General features: G+C 44.5%; 1 long non-coding RNA gene across 2 annotated transcripts; it reads left to right on the forward strand.

The window, feature by feature from the left end:
* The first annotated feature begins 3,608 nt into the window (after positions 1–3,608).
* Positions 3,609–9,912, forward strand: LOC142585263 (uncharacterized). Of its 2 annotated transcripts, XR_012829065.1 has the most exons (4): positions 3,609–3,774; positions 3,905–3,995; positions 8,853–8,950; positions 9,563–9,912. It is a non-coding gene; the product is annotated as an uncharacterized LOC142585263 (long non-coding RNA). The 2 variants fall into 2 exon arrangements; XR_012829064.1 differs by having other exon boundaries at positions 3,615–3,995.
* The last annotated feature ends 5,383 nt before the right edge of the window (positions 9,913–15,295 follow it).

The raw sequence follows: 15,295 nt of genomic DNA on the forward strand, positions 1-15,295 counted from the left end.
GACGTGTACGATTAATTAACGGCGAGTAAGGTGAAGGAACCTGACATGGTGGATGAGCCGGACTCATCGTTGGAGATACTGGTACAAATTCGTAGGGCGAGTATGATAAGGCTCGGGTGTCTGAGAATTAAAAACAACACAGATTGTACGTTGCGCGTTGCCCATTTTCAAACGGGACCCCGCAGTCCAAACTCGACTCCCTGTAATTTTTACGAAAGAGTGAGCAGGTTTATTTAGTTTAAACAATAAATAAAGTGAAAGTACTTGCAAAGCATGGTGATTACCAATAGACTGTTTTAAGCCATGACACAAAATTCTTGTTTACATAAATTACAGCCACTGAAACGGAATTTTTCATTTGTTTAGATGCTAGTCTATAGTAGAGATGTAAGCGCCTGAAAAAAAAAACATTAAAAATTTCGGAAAGAACAATTTCTTTTTAGTTTTTTTTAACCAGTATAAAATTTAAAAAAGAGAAACAGAAAAGCTTCCCGGCAGAATTCTTCTGTTGTGATGCGACTTCTTTCGACGTGTGCAAAATTTTGGTCAAAAGAAGCAGTTTGGGAGTCTGCGAAACACCTGGATCCACCCACGTGATGGCAAGGACTTTGCTTCAACCAACCCATGAGCTCCTTCTCCTGTTGCCTAGTGCAGATCCCACCTTCTTCTGCAGTGTGTGAAAGAAGCTGGTCCGAGTTTGAAAATGTGCACTCAAAGCTACGCAACAGGCTCGCAGGGAATCGCGTGCAACAACCTGTGTACATGCACTCGAACCTCAATGTACGTAAGGCTTCGTCCACTACAGCGAAGCGTTGACGCATCAAACGGAAATAAATCGCGTACAGATTGATACAAATGACTGTCTTGACGCTTTGGTGTGAAATTAATGCCTCAACGTGAAATAGTGCCCAGATTTTGAACCCGGAAGCTCTGCTGAGACTTTTGTGATGCAATAAAGTAACAATTATATTCCTTTCAGTCTTAGAGAAATAAATGTGCCAGGTTTTTCGTAGCTCTGCGCGAAATCGTATTTTTTTTTTCAATTTCTCGTATTTTTTTCTGAAGAAACATGAAAGAAACCAGTTTTTCTCACGTCCCTCAAAATTTCATTAAATTTTACATCTCCAGTCTACAGTACTCTTTCAAGCGTTTTACTTATTTATTTATTCAATAATGCTAACGGCCTTTTGGCAACCAAGGCAGGAGTGGTACATGAACATTAACAAGTACAAATTTAACACAAGTGGTCAGTTCGCTGTGAAAAGGGCACCAAAAGTACAAGAATAAGGTAAAAAACAGAAACTGCAACAAACCTGAAGAAAGATTTTTGGCGCCATGGGGCTGTTCGTCCAAATAGAAAACGGACAATCAAACATGATATAGATATCCACAGAAGTGACGAAAATAAATACAAACTGCTATATAAAACTAGACTATGTTAATAACTTGATCGAAGTTGTGCGAAAGAAACCAACTATTGTTTACACAGCCGATCAACCTTCCCGTCATTTCATTTATGTCGCTGTACTGCTACTTTCATTCCTTCAGGCTGGCTTCTATTTTTTCGATCAAGGTTCCACAGTGGTTTCGAGTCTGCCTCCTTTACTAGTTGATTAGTGTTGTTCTTGCAATAAGGATACGATTGCGGGCAGCCGAACCTTTCCTCATGGTACAGCTGGCATTGGCAATGTATATAAGGAAATTCGGTGTAAGAAAGACAAGTGGCTTTTGCTTTCTTTCCTTTTTTTTTTGGCGATAGTTAGCCTTGCATAGACGTTGCGTGCAGGAAGTATAACATCGTGTGGCGGGCTTGCACCTGTAGACGTTGTACCAGGAAGTAAGCACGTATAATAGTTGACATGTCACGAAAATGAAATCAATAATCGGTCTTTAGAACTGTACAAGATGTTTGCGACTTGTTTGAAAAGACGATCGATCGCACGAAGGACAAGACTTACGAGAGCACTTTAAAAACGTTCTCAGTGGCAAGAAATATCGTCTGGTTTTCCGCGTGAACGTGGTGGGTTAAACGTGCCAGAAATATGGCTGCCTGCGCGTGGGACAAAAAAAGAATAGTCACGAATAGATGTGTCACTAAGCAACATCGTTTGAAAAGTACAAAAATCCCCGGCGATGAAGGGAGAAGGTACGTAAACAGAAAAGACAGAAACATGGCGTAGAATTTATGCGCCATGTGCCGGGAAACTCTGCGGACGCTATGCATAAGCTGCTAATCGTGACGTCACGGGGATGCGGCGGCGCTGTCGTCTCATTCATTCCCGGAAAATGAGGCTTTGTTAAACTGTAATGGTGTGAAATTTATGTGAAGCAAACATTAAATACGCTTGAACGCGTTTTCAAGAATTTCTAGTCAAAGCTTGTTGTTCGAAGTCGTCTGATCTATTTGCCTACAATTTGGCCCTTTGTTGACAAACATGTTTCTTGTCTATATACATATACGCGCCCATAGCAGCAATGTCACCTGACGGAGTCGATGCTTCCAAGGTGATGTCTGACACGTAACTCTTTGTCTTGTCGTCAGCTCGCTGCGCTATACGTATAGCTCCACTGCAAGACACGCGTATGCTAACTTCGAGGACAGGGGCAGTAAAAGCGCATGGAATGTGGGATCGAACTCCTATTATAACCGATAGTGTGTGTGGTTTTAAGAAAGCAATGCCGACTCTGTTCGAGGCTTAGAATAAAGAGCTCATGAGCACAGAAGCGGGCAGGAAGAAATCCCTCGTAGCCCAATTTGGCAAGTCAAGGTGGTGTTGATGTTGCTGCTATACAGGCGGGTTTAGCCTACCTGCAGACTGAGCCTGAAATTTCTAATCCCCAGAGCCTCTTTCTGTGTTACAAATATGTGTCATCATGAGGCGATCAATTCAAACTCTCGCATGAATGTAAGTACAGCACTTCCTTGCGCTCCATTTGTGGTGCTTCTGGGAACATTAACTATTTCGCGCGTCCGTGAGCATTTCCTCTTCTTATCATGCCTCTTATTTTGAAAACAGAAGCGATTGCAGGAATATATGAAGTGACAAACGCTGCACCCTTACGACTTACGCCAGTTCACTTGTTTTTCAAGCATGCCGGCGTCATCCTTCTCAGCATAATCAAAACAGTCTTCGTCATCAAAAGATTGAACGTCATCTTGACGATATGCTCATCCGTCTTTGGCATATTGCTAAGGGCTAGTGCGCCGCCTTAGTGTCCCCCTTACGTTTCTTCCCTTTCCTTTCACGAATAAACATGACAGAGAAACAACGGAACTAAGTCGCCGAGAAAATAGCACACGCGGGAGTTCCTCGTCGATAATACCTTGCCGGACGAAGATGAGCGTACGACTGCACACTGGCACACCCACCAGCTTGCTGGTGCCGTTTCCTGCCGGTGGGTGGTGGCTCGATCGGTTCTCACGCTGAAACGTCAAGCGACGACGCTCCTTTCTCTATTTTTGGGTCAACTCTGCGGTCACGCGACAAGTGCAACGGAAGCGAGGGTGGCACAAGCGCTCTTTCCCTCTCTCTCTCTCTCTCTCTCTCTCGCCACCTCGGTCCTGGCCACGATCCGGCACGTGGTGCGGTTGCGTCGTGTCCGGGTGGGAAGCCCTTCTGCCCAGAACTTCGGTGTCGAGGCCGCTCAACGCTGCGACACGCGTCGGAGGCAGAGAGTGAAGCAGAGAACGGGAGAGGGCATGCGTCGCCCCCAACGCCCACTCATTCTGTGGCACATGTTCCCCCAATCGAGGCGACCCATTGATCACAGAAGGTAACGTGTTTGTACTGCTGCGCCCTGTTTTGGCGCCACCACTACCAGGTGACGCGACAGGATTTCCCCCGACTGTTAGCGCGAACCAGGCCAACCGTGTTGCAAAAGCTTTAAGGCTGACTGCACGCAGGGCTCAAGAGGCATTCGCTTTCATCCAGAAGCTTGAGGCACAAGTGTGAAGTGCGAAAGCCTCTGCTGCAGACTCCCTACGCTTACTTCACGTAAGTGGCTCCTTTAACTGTCGTGTGCCCAGAACAAGAACTTAATATCGTAACCGGCGTCCAGGATTTGCGTAAAATGTTTAAGTGTATCTCACCAGATATCTATTTCCCTTCAGTATAACGTGGCCGAAGTGGTGGGACCTGCTTTGACTCTGTTGTGTTGTGTTCCGTAGCGACACCTTGTCACGTCGTTAATTAGTTTGCCAGAACAGGTACTTTTTCAAAGATTTACCTCCCACTGCACCGTACATTGCTAGCGCGCCACACCAACCACTGATGTGCATATTGCTATAAGACAAATCGAGTTCTTTTTCTGTTACTGTTATCCCCAAAGAACAACTTCCAAGACGACTTTGTTCCCGCGTCGCACTTTGGTGAGGCTGTAAGTGAATGTATTTGTGAACGTAATGTTGCCAGCTAACAGCAATTTGTGAAGACCTTGTAATGATCGTAGCCTCAACGCGCGGACTGCTGATAATATAAGCGTTTGAGGCTGATTCAAAGGAGCTGAAAGCTTTGAGACGTCATGCGATATGGAGCCAGCTGCGTCTGTTGAAGTGCTCTAAAATTGTTAGCAATTTGTGGCTGTACAAAAGACGCGCTAACGTTGCTCGATACTTCTGAACTTAAAGGTGGTGATATGTGCAAGTAATTAAAGGCAGAAAAGGGTCGCATTGTGGTAAAAGCATGAATGGCTCCATTCATCCAGTTCCATAGCTCACTTCTGCTGTAGATGTCGCGAAGGTAATACGTTCACATGTAAGGTACAAAGAGATGCAAACTGTACTTCAGCTCAACTGTGCAGTAGTTTAGCACTATGATACCTATATGATTTTTAGTTAGAACAGATTTAAAAAAGACATCGCATGTGGCAGACAGCGCTGTACCACCCTTTCATCTGAATTTCTGGAAAAGGCGCTAGTTACCTGCCAGAGAAGTCGCGATGTTCAATTAAATAACTAAGTATATTCCCTTATTACCTTTCAGCTATTAATATTAAACAACATGTTGCAATCGCGATATTGAAGCCAATCAGTAGTTAAGTCACGCCTGCTTAATACTACTTCTAAGTCATCTTTCCTTAAGATGTGCTGTTAAATAAATTGTCGCTTTAGTTGATTTTTCCCAGAAGCATCCGTCTAGCATTTATGAAGAATCTTAAGCGGAACGCTAATGAATCTGTTAGAGCATTTTCGGGACGAATACATATAGATTGGTGCAAATATTAAAATTTCTTCTGAACACGCAAGACTTAACTTGCCACCTGGCTTCAGTTTTACAACTCAGAAGGGAATAATTAACCAGTTATGAATATTTTCGATTAGCTACCTGGACATTGTAATTTGTGGTGCAAGTACTATCCGCGTATAGAGGCAATCGAACTGAAAAAGGTTGAATGATCGTTCTAAGCCGTTCCTGAGATATACTGCACGCCTAGCACTTAGAGATACTACCTGATGTTCTACCTGATGTGATGTCACATATGTTCCAAAGTTTCGAAAGAATTAGAAACATCAAGCGTTGTACTACAACTTCGCAAGTATACTTAATCAGTTTAGGCAGGTAATAAATTTCTTATTCAATGATATACACTTGTACTTTGTAAACAGAGTAACACTATTATTGTTTGTCTTCTAGGTTCTATCTTATTGTGCTATTTCTGACTTGAGCTTCTAGCTTGTTACTTTCTTATTTACCTTTACTTTATATTTGAGTATTGAAAACTCCTACTAATATTCTACTATTTTGGTGAATTACATGTATATTATATAGATACAGGACTAAGTTATGAATGTAGCGGTGAGTGCACTTTTTGTTTGTAGCTTGAAAACTATATTTAAGCATGTACGTCCTCTTGTCAACAACCTTGTAATGTTTCACGGCTCCGCCAAGCTGTTAATAGCAGCTTTTGTCTGGCAAAGCCTTCCAAAAAGTTTATTATCTTTTTTTTGGAAAATAAAGCAGACTGAAGCAAATTGAACTACAGGATATGCTCCGTGCAAATGAATTAAAAATGTTCGAATTAAAGTGAGAACTACACCCGGTATGCTTTGTTGTCGGGCAGTACCCTGGATCTCTTATTTCTTGGCTTTATGTAACTTGTTTCCCTGGTGTAAAGTGTGAATTGAAGTAAAAAATGTGAACACACAGTTGCACTTAAGCCCGCTTGAGCTGACATTAAGGTAATATCTCCGTGCTTCTCGCTGCGTTATTGTGTCCGACAGTTTCACGGTACTTGCAGGCGAAGCAGTACAGAAACATTTGGTTGGCTCTTCCAATTAGTTCTGTGCACTAAAAATAGGGAGCAAAAAAAAAAAAGGAAAGACACACAAAGCCCTCACAACGCAAATACTTAACTTGAAGGAGAAAAAAGCCGGCAGATCCCACGCCTTGTGGGAATCGATGCAGTGTGCAAGCAGTGTACAGGAAGCCTACCAAGTTAACGAAACAACGACCATGAGAGCACCAAGATGTAGGCGGCTGTTTCATGACCTACGTGAGACACATGTCGCGATATTCATGTCATGATCGATCGTTCATATTTGTCGTATACTCTTGTCGTACTACGCCAATTTTGGTACATACCAATTTAACTAAACGAGCATGAGAGCCCCAAGACGTAGGCGTCTAAATAGATAGTGTCGAAGTGGAAAATGTTGGCCAAGAAATGCTTCAGGTTTAAAATGGCGTGCACGAAACAGCAGATGTTGCCGCCATTCCAGCAGCCCGGAGACTTGGCGCTTCGCTGAGCATGAGCGCATTATAATGTACGAGTACATGCCTACGACTACGTTTCTACGAATACTAGACTGCGCCGCACTTACCAGCCAATTACAGCCAAAATGCCGGATGCGAGGGTACTTAGACGTCAAAATTGAGCCTTTGTACGACTACACGTAGCAGACGTACGATGGTGCAGCGTCTGGTTCCTTTGCAGGCTGTGACAGGACAGGGTTTCCTATAAACGAAATGACAAGTATTAAGTGGTATGCCTTATATAGGGGTTTGCAAATGTTTAACCAGAAACATACGCAACCAATAGCAGTATAGTCGTAGTCAGTATATCTATGTTATTAGTGAAAAGTCCACGGAAATTATAACTGCCTCAGGTTACGGTAGATAGCTAATCCATCTCGTGACCATAGAGAAGATGAAAATCGCAGTAGGAATGGAGAAAAGGAACGGAGACGAAAGTTGCAATTTGAGCCAACAGCGAAAACAAAATAGGCGAGAGAGACACTGATTGTGCAATACTCAACGCCGCGACTTTGGTGCATATAAACCAACCACCTAAGCGAAGAAATGAACAAGTCGCCGAGTTGATGCGCCTCGGGGCTACAGAAAATCCCAACCGTCAACTGCGTGCCTTCTGCTCAACTCAAGCCCTTTGTTTAAACTGGGTCTCTGCGGTGGCCTGAAAGGGAGGAAGACAGCAACGTGACCTTTAACGCGATTTTGGACGCGGGCATTTAATCAGGGCAACGTGATTTAGACAAGCGATCGGATATTCACAATTAACGTCCCCAATGAAAATTGACTAATGTGTAGTGAGTGCCGATCATGATGTTCGCTCGGAGACTCTGGTTCGTCGGCATGGTTGACGGGAGCGGGAGATGTGTCGTTTAGAGGTCCCCTCGTGCGCTGGCGCTCGCATGGGTCGCACAGCTGTTGACCTCCCGGACGTTCACGTCCGACCCAAGCCGACGCGTCTTCCTTGCCTCGATACTGGGCTCCGTCTGCCTGCCGCCGTGGCCTCCTCGCCTTTCGTAGGCTGCTTGGGCCACGCGTAATCTGCCCATTCTATGCACGCTCTTCTGTGGCGCTTGCTCATTCGTATAGTTTTCTCCTTGATTTGTTATTTTTTTCCCTACGCCACGAGGGCACGTGCAGGAAGGTGTCGTCCTTGCTGTGGACCATGCAGGAGCCGCGGTGCACGTGCTTGCATGTTTTCGACGCCACTCCGTCGTCGACCTCTAGGCCGTCTCTTGGCACTTCACCACGGCTACACACAGTTGCAGGGTTTCATAACAGAGAGCCTGCAAAAATTGCAGTTTATTTTTGCTTCTACAGATTTACTCGGTTGTACAGGCCGACTTTATTCGATTTTAGTTAACTAGAGCGCCGCGAATAGCCAACACGTCCACTGTACCAAAAGAAAGAAGGAAGAAATGCAATTCAATCATGTTTTTTCTTTAGAGTCATGCACCAGTGCGGAATAAGTTGACTCGCGATGAGTTCCTAATGTTAAACAAAGTTTGAGGAACCAAGATTGCTCTCTGAACGGGGACTGTGGGCACGCGGCGGTCTTCGTTCCGTACTTTACCACTGTTCGCCCCTCTTTCCCGTATAGTTGATGTCTGTACCACATCCCTCGTTTGTGGACGCCGTGCCCTGTTCTATTTCGTCAGTTTTTGCAACGTCTCAATAACGAGATCTTGATAATCAAAAAGCCGGCTGATCTCACGCCCTGTGTAAATCGATGGTATACGCGAAGCGGTGCGTGGGGAGCCTACCAAGTTAACGAAACGACCATGAAAGCACCAAAATGTAGGGGGTTGTTTCATAACCTACATGGCACGCATATCCCGATATTCATGTCATGACCGTTCATTTATGTTTGTCATACACTGTTGTCATACTATGCCAATTTTGGTACACACCAAGGTATCGAAACGACTACGAGAGTACCAAGATGTGGGCGGCTAGACACATAGGTACTGTCAAAATGGCAAATGTTCTTGGCAAATGGCCAAGAAATGCTTCACATTTAAAGTTGGACGCACAACGTGAACGTCCGGTGTCGAACACCAAGAAGAGACGAATAAGTAATTTTCTATTTTTTAATGTATATTTCAGAATGAAGACAGTATTCCTAGCTTTCTGCCTTGGGGTGTTTGCCTTCACTATTTTGGCGGACTTGACAGCAGCCTACGAATTTACCCATTTTGAAGCAGGTAAGTTCAAGTCGGGCAGTCTCAGTGACTTGGTTCTTGTGCACGTAGGTATGGCGCAGGTGCTTAGCCTTTCTTCTGTGTTTTTGCCAGCCCACGGTAGACTGTGTATGTTATCCTTCTTTCTTTAGAGAAACCTAAATAGTTGAATTAAAACGAGGCAGCGAATAATGCTGTTGTACCCTAAATTAATGATACTTAAACAAAGACGTTAATGATACCTCCTCACTGTATACATGGTGTACCTGTTACAGGCGCTGTTTCCAGACAGGGTAGCTTGCTCGACGTTACACTAGCTATCCTCCTCGTCTTTCCCTCCCACTTTCCTCTTTTTTTTTTTTCACAAGAGACGTGGCACTTTGTAGCTGTTATACGTGTACAACAGCTTCGCGAGGAACTTTATGGTTGCGTTGAGTTTACGAGTTTTTACGCAGAGGCATGAAAATTATCTCCTCATAAAGCCTGGTTAGATAGTTTCATCTTCTCTAGTGTCACGTGTAGAGCTGCTTGGTGCAGTAAGGAAAACAACTTCACATCGTAACGACGCACAAACAAGCTGCATGTACAGATTCGGCGGGAGCGGTGAAGTGATTGAAAATATTCGTATTTCTGTAGGCCTTGGATGTCCAAAGTCGTTGCTGACTTGTTCGCAAGAATGTCGAAGAAATTACGGTCATCAAGGTGGATATTGCAGTGGGCCGTTCAACATCGTCTGCATCTGTACCTGACCGCGCTTCGAAAGGTTTAATTACCCTGTCTCACCGTTTGTGTTCACGTTTTCTTCCCTGCAGTGCAAGATGCCTGAGTGAAACTTCTCGCTCATCATGTTAATGGATTGTGCCCGTTGTAATGAAGGCATTACAGATATGCAGTTTGTTTTCTGTTGCATCGTTGGTACTTCTTCATTAGCTAAATTATCTCCATGTTCACATTATTCTGAATAAACTTTTATTGTTGCGAATTGCTTTTATCGTTTCACAGCTTTCTGAGTCGAGCTCTTATTATGCAAGTGTGAGATATGTCCACATTCGTGAAAATTGTTTAATTTATCGCACTGCGTGCATATATTTTCAGTAGCTATGATTTTTAGTATCTAGAGCGACTTGCTATTTTGTAACTTTGGTCTATGATTTCTTTTCTTTTGAGAACTTTGTTTCCTTACTGACAGATTTGGCACAGACGATTTTACAGCATAAAATACAGCAATTTCTCATTGTCTCAGTTAGTGAAGTTCAGTTTGACGTCTGGTCGGGTTGAAACATGGTGAAAAGGTTTACAAGAATTTTTTTTTTTTACCTGTGAACAAGGCTTCCGTGTGGGAGCCGTAACGTCTTCTTTTCTTTCAAATTTTACTTTGGTCGGCGTAGTGCCCCAGGTTTTGGCTACATTTCCACCATGTTTCAGTTAGTAAGCAATAGCATTACTTCTCTCCACCTTGCGGGTTTCCGCAGAGCTATTACGTCAAACTCTTGCTTTGCTTCGAGTTGTTGACAAATTGGACTTTGCCCGGCCATCTGCTAGCCGCCTGGTTAGCTCAGATGGTAGAGCGGCTGCCCCGGAAAGGCGGTGGTCCCGGGTTTAAGTGCTGGACCAGGACGAATTTTTCTTCAGCTGCGAGGCTTTTATTTCAAAGAATCCGTATGGACTTCCTTTGTAGCAGTTGCTACGGTTGGGTAGATGGCTCATTTTCCCTTAATTAATCACATAAATATTAGTAAAGGGATCGTATCTCCACAGCGCTTCTACATTGCCTATAATAAAACAAGGTTAGCACCAATTGTGTAGCTAACGAAGTGCCAGTGAATAAGGATATGTATTCACGGAACGCATCTTACGTAAGCGCACTTTATCATTATGTGGTGTTCGGACACCTTACACACACGCAGTCAGAGAGAGATAATAAGAAAGAGAGAAACAAGCTATATTTATATGCTGGAAATCTTAGCCTGGCTGATCGTCTGACGTGGCGAGACTACGAGAGGCCGTGACCGTGAATGGCGCTTATATGTAGAAGTTTTATGAAAAACGGCCCAGGGTGCCCGCATCATTGCAAAATTTTTCACGCAATACTTTGCTTCAGATAGAGCGAATGACGACGTCTGTAAACGCCATTATATGCTCTACTTATAGAAAGAAGTTCTCATATTCCGCTCAGTCTTGGAATTCATGCTATTGCGAAGCATTTGGTGCACAATGCATGCGATCAAATGTTCTCTGGTCTCGGCTTTTGCGCGCTTAATTTCATCATAAGCAGACTACCGCCACACCCTACAAGTATCTGATATTTGTGCAGCCTAATTGTGACGTTAACCTTCCCAACTCAATCTGTACTCGTGGAACACGTCACGACATATCGAGTACAGCGACGCTGCGGAACAAAATTCGAGAAGCCATCGAAATAATACGTCTAACTAACTAACAAGCAAGACGTTGTAGTGTTAAACAAAGGTACCATCGTGTGGCTAATCTGCCTTGCTGGTCGCGCAGGGGGACATGAACCAGGCGACGCACACAGACAGAGACCACAGGATCCAGTCGGTGAAGGCGTATACACGCCATGCGGTTTGGCTCACTGGCTCGGGGGTCGCTACGGTACCACAGGTGTCTCGCGAAAAGGCAGAAGAGGCCGCAGGATAACGCTACGCACCAGCAGGCAGCCTGAAACACCTGTTAACGATAACTCACTCAGAATATTTCATTACAACATTTTACGGCTTCACAAGATTTTCGGGTTAGTTGGTTCATGATCAAGAACTTGAAGTGCATAGCCGCAAGAGAGAGGCAAACGTACAGATACAGAACTCGAAGGTGAACATTGAACTGGAGTCAGTCTGGTTGGGGAACACTTGTAATTAGACAAATTAAACATTCACGAACCAAGAATATACATTAGAATTGACCCAAGGTTTGGGTACACAGTAAGAGAGCAGAACAATATTTCAGAGCAGGAAACCTGGAGAAGCGCCTCAGCTTTGAGTCGTGATTTATTCAGGCGCCACCTGGGCAATAACCCGGCCGTTGGAAGCTTTACTCATCACCTACATGCAGGGCCTATGCAAGGTCGATCGTCCCCCGATAGAACCACCGCCATTACGGCAAGCCACAAAGAAAACTGCCACACCTTCCCGAAACCGCCCTTGATGAAGGAGCCCGAATGACTCCGATACGGTGGTTTATTTCTGAATAGCCTTCTTTGTTCGTGGTTGTTTGATATGTGTAATTTCAACATACAGCGCCATAAGTACGAGGGTCTATTTTTTGTCTCGCTGTCACGCGCTGCAGGCTCTTGCTTAACTGCTTCTCTTTCAGCAGGAATAAAGAGATCGTGATGGTGTGTATATGGTAATCACAAAAGTATGCATGAATCAGTGGGCACACTGCATGGTTAGTTTTGTTAATACGGTGACACAAGGAAGTGCGCCTTGAACACGTGCACATTTGGAGGTGTGTGCGATCAGCAAATGTCTGAAAGCGTGCGTAGGTGTACTTATTAAATGTCGCAACCTGTTTTCACGAGGCGGGCATTCTAAATTGAGCAACCGAAGCAAGCAGGGACGGAATTTGGCGAGTTCGCTTTCATGTTGCATAGAACAGCGACATGGGCTTCCAATAACAGCGCTTATATCCTGGTGTTACAAATTGGTGTTACAAAAATTCTTTTTAAATATGCTCGGCTAGCAATTATTCTATACAATATTTATGTTAGCTAGTAAATGAAATATTTTATGGCGCTGCCTTTTTATAGCATATTAAGGCTTCTGTGTTAATTCTGTAAAAGTGTAGCAGAGTGCACGCCCAACCCCTCCTTTGATTGCAGGCAAGCTGGGCATTTTTATATGAGGCCATTCTTTTTGGAAATTCCTTCCACATTGCCCCATTGTTCATGCATTTCTTCCTCAGCCTTTCGACGTTAAAATATTTTTTAATATTGTATTTCCAGTTTTCCTCAGGCCGAACTTTTTTGTTGTTGCCACTGGAATATCATCATTCACTTCTTGCTTCTAAATATGTCGGTTATCATTAAATGCCGAAATCACCTCGGATTTCAAGCTTGATATTGCCACAGCTTAGACCGTTCCTCAAAGCTATTTCGGAACAATGTCTTTCATTATATTCTCGTTTCATTTCAGTCTTGCGAAACCATGTCTTTAGTTCTATTTTCATTTCAGCCAATTGTATTTCCCTTAATTTTAGATGCTTCGTTGGAATTGCTTCACTTCTTCGAATCTATTTCATTCGGCATTGCCGATTATGCCGCTCTCTCTCAAACTTGTCCTATCAACCCGGCTTAGATTGTACCTCGTCGTATAGAACTGCCCACGCGTAATTAACCGGTTCTATGCAAGCTCGTTTTCATCTGCTTTTCACTAATCGTTACACTTTCACTATTCATAAAGAACAGGAAGACACATACGTGTGCGTCCACCTTGGGGCCATAGTTGGACTTTAGTTCTTCCAAGATTGAGACAGAGAGATTAAAAACCAAAAAGAGGGAAGACGGGGAGGTTAACCAGAATATATCTCCGGTTAGCTACCCTGTACTAGTAGACGGGGAAAAACGACGCGCGAAATATAAGGTAAAAGAAATATAAAAAACGGAAAGAATAAAGAATGTAAGACTGTCCGGGTCTGAGCGTTGCCACGCAATGTGTCAATGCGCCCCATGGTCGCACATGGTTTGAGTGGCACATACAGAGACATACAATGTCACATTGTGCAGTGCCGCACTGTCACACTGTGACGCACTATATACAGGCTGAGGTCATGCTACATACAACTGCGTCAGTTCACCCCTGGAGCCGCCTTGCATGCCTCAGTGAAGGGTCGTAGACGTTGTGAAGACATCCGCGAGTGCACACACCTTGTGTTCTCTTCCTCTATTCAAAACGTGAAACTTCATTTTTGCTAACCTAGTGTTTTCTCCCTTCAAATTCGGTTATGCTAGCAAGCGCAAAGTATTTTTCAAGAAAGGATCATGTTACCGGCTCGTGCTGGAAACCGCCGAACTTCATGACAGTGCCAAGCGAGGTGGCCACTTCGTAGCTTTTTAATAGGTGCCTGGTCATCGGGATTTGATTGGCAATGAACTCGCTGACAGGGAGTCAAGACCGGCGTTCTCTTCCTCTGATGAAGTACAGATTGCCTGACACCAGCTCAAGGATCGTGGCACTAATGCAGGACCTTACAAAGGTATGCAGAAACCACGCCGATAATATCCACAGACGCCTACATATATGATCGACCAAGACGAACGATAAGTATGCTGTTTCACCCCGAAGGTTACCCGGCGCAAGACGTCATTGCTACGCGAGTTCGGCTGGGTGTTGCTTTCACCCGCCGCTACGCACACCTCATCGGCCAGTCAAACAACCTTGAGATTGTCCAGCATATATGCTGGCGCGAACGACGTTAGATATTTCCCTAGTCAATGTTAGCAGCCAACAGCTGTCGGAGGAAGCTGTTCTCGGCCCATGGTTTGCCACTGTAACTTCAATGCGGATGACTAAAGCGGTGTTGAAGTTTCTTGCCTGCATGAAGTTCCTGCAGGCCAGGAGCTAGAAGGGCAATGTTGCTTCAGCCGGGAAACATGAACAACATCAGATGGTAGCGCGGGGGTCGAAGACGTAGGGCCCTGGGTTACAATCTCGTAGTTGTCGCCACCGAGTTGACACCGCACCTCGTAGGGCCCGGTGTAACGTGAGAGGAGCTTCTCTGCAGCACGACCGTTGAAGTGGCGGGCGCTGATGTAGGCGCCATGTCTTCCGCCTCTATAGACAGATGTCCAAAACGACGGCCGCTGCGGAGTTCTTTTGCAAGGTTCGACGTACCCTGCACCTCCACCAAAGTGTGACGTAGGCAAGGTGTGAGCGAAGGATATATATACAAAATATTTACAAAGAAAGCTAGGGGAATAGAAGATGTCTGATCCGGTTCCCGTGCTAGCATCCTCATCGTCGTCTTCACTGCGCTGCCAAACCTCGCGATCATCCATGTATGGATCGCTTCGTAACAATATTATGTAATTACCTGCTTCACTAAAGCTTCTCTTCACATAGATTCCAATATCTGCGTTGGATCGGCGTAATTTTTTCCCGCAGACCATGCGTTTTTATTTTTTTTTCTCTCTCCTCGTTAGTCATTACGGCCGGATTTCCGCATTGTGTTCTTGTCCTATCTCCTATATGTGTCACTCGGTACCACCTTCTTATTTATTTAGTTAAAATACCCCATCATATACTACCTTTTTCCTTATAGATCTGGCAAGCACTGTACTTCGTCTGGTGGCAGTCACCATTTTCTCTTTTTGCTTCGTTTCCCTGTGGACGCTTTTACGCACACAAATCTAAA

This window comes from Dermacentor variabilis, chromosome 6, assembly GCF_050947875.1.
Source record: "Dermacentor variabilis isolate Ectoservices chromosome 6, ASM5094787v1, whole genome shotgun sequence".
Classification (NCBI taxonomy): domain Eukaryota; kingdom Metazoa; phylum Arthropoda; class Arachnida; order Ixodida; family Ixodidae; genus Dermacentor; species Dermacentor variabilis.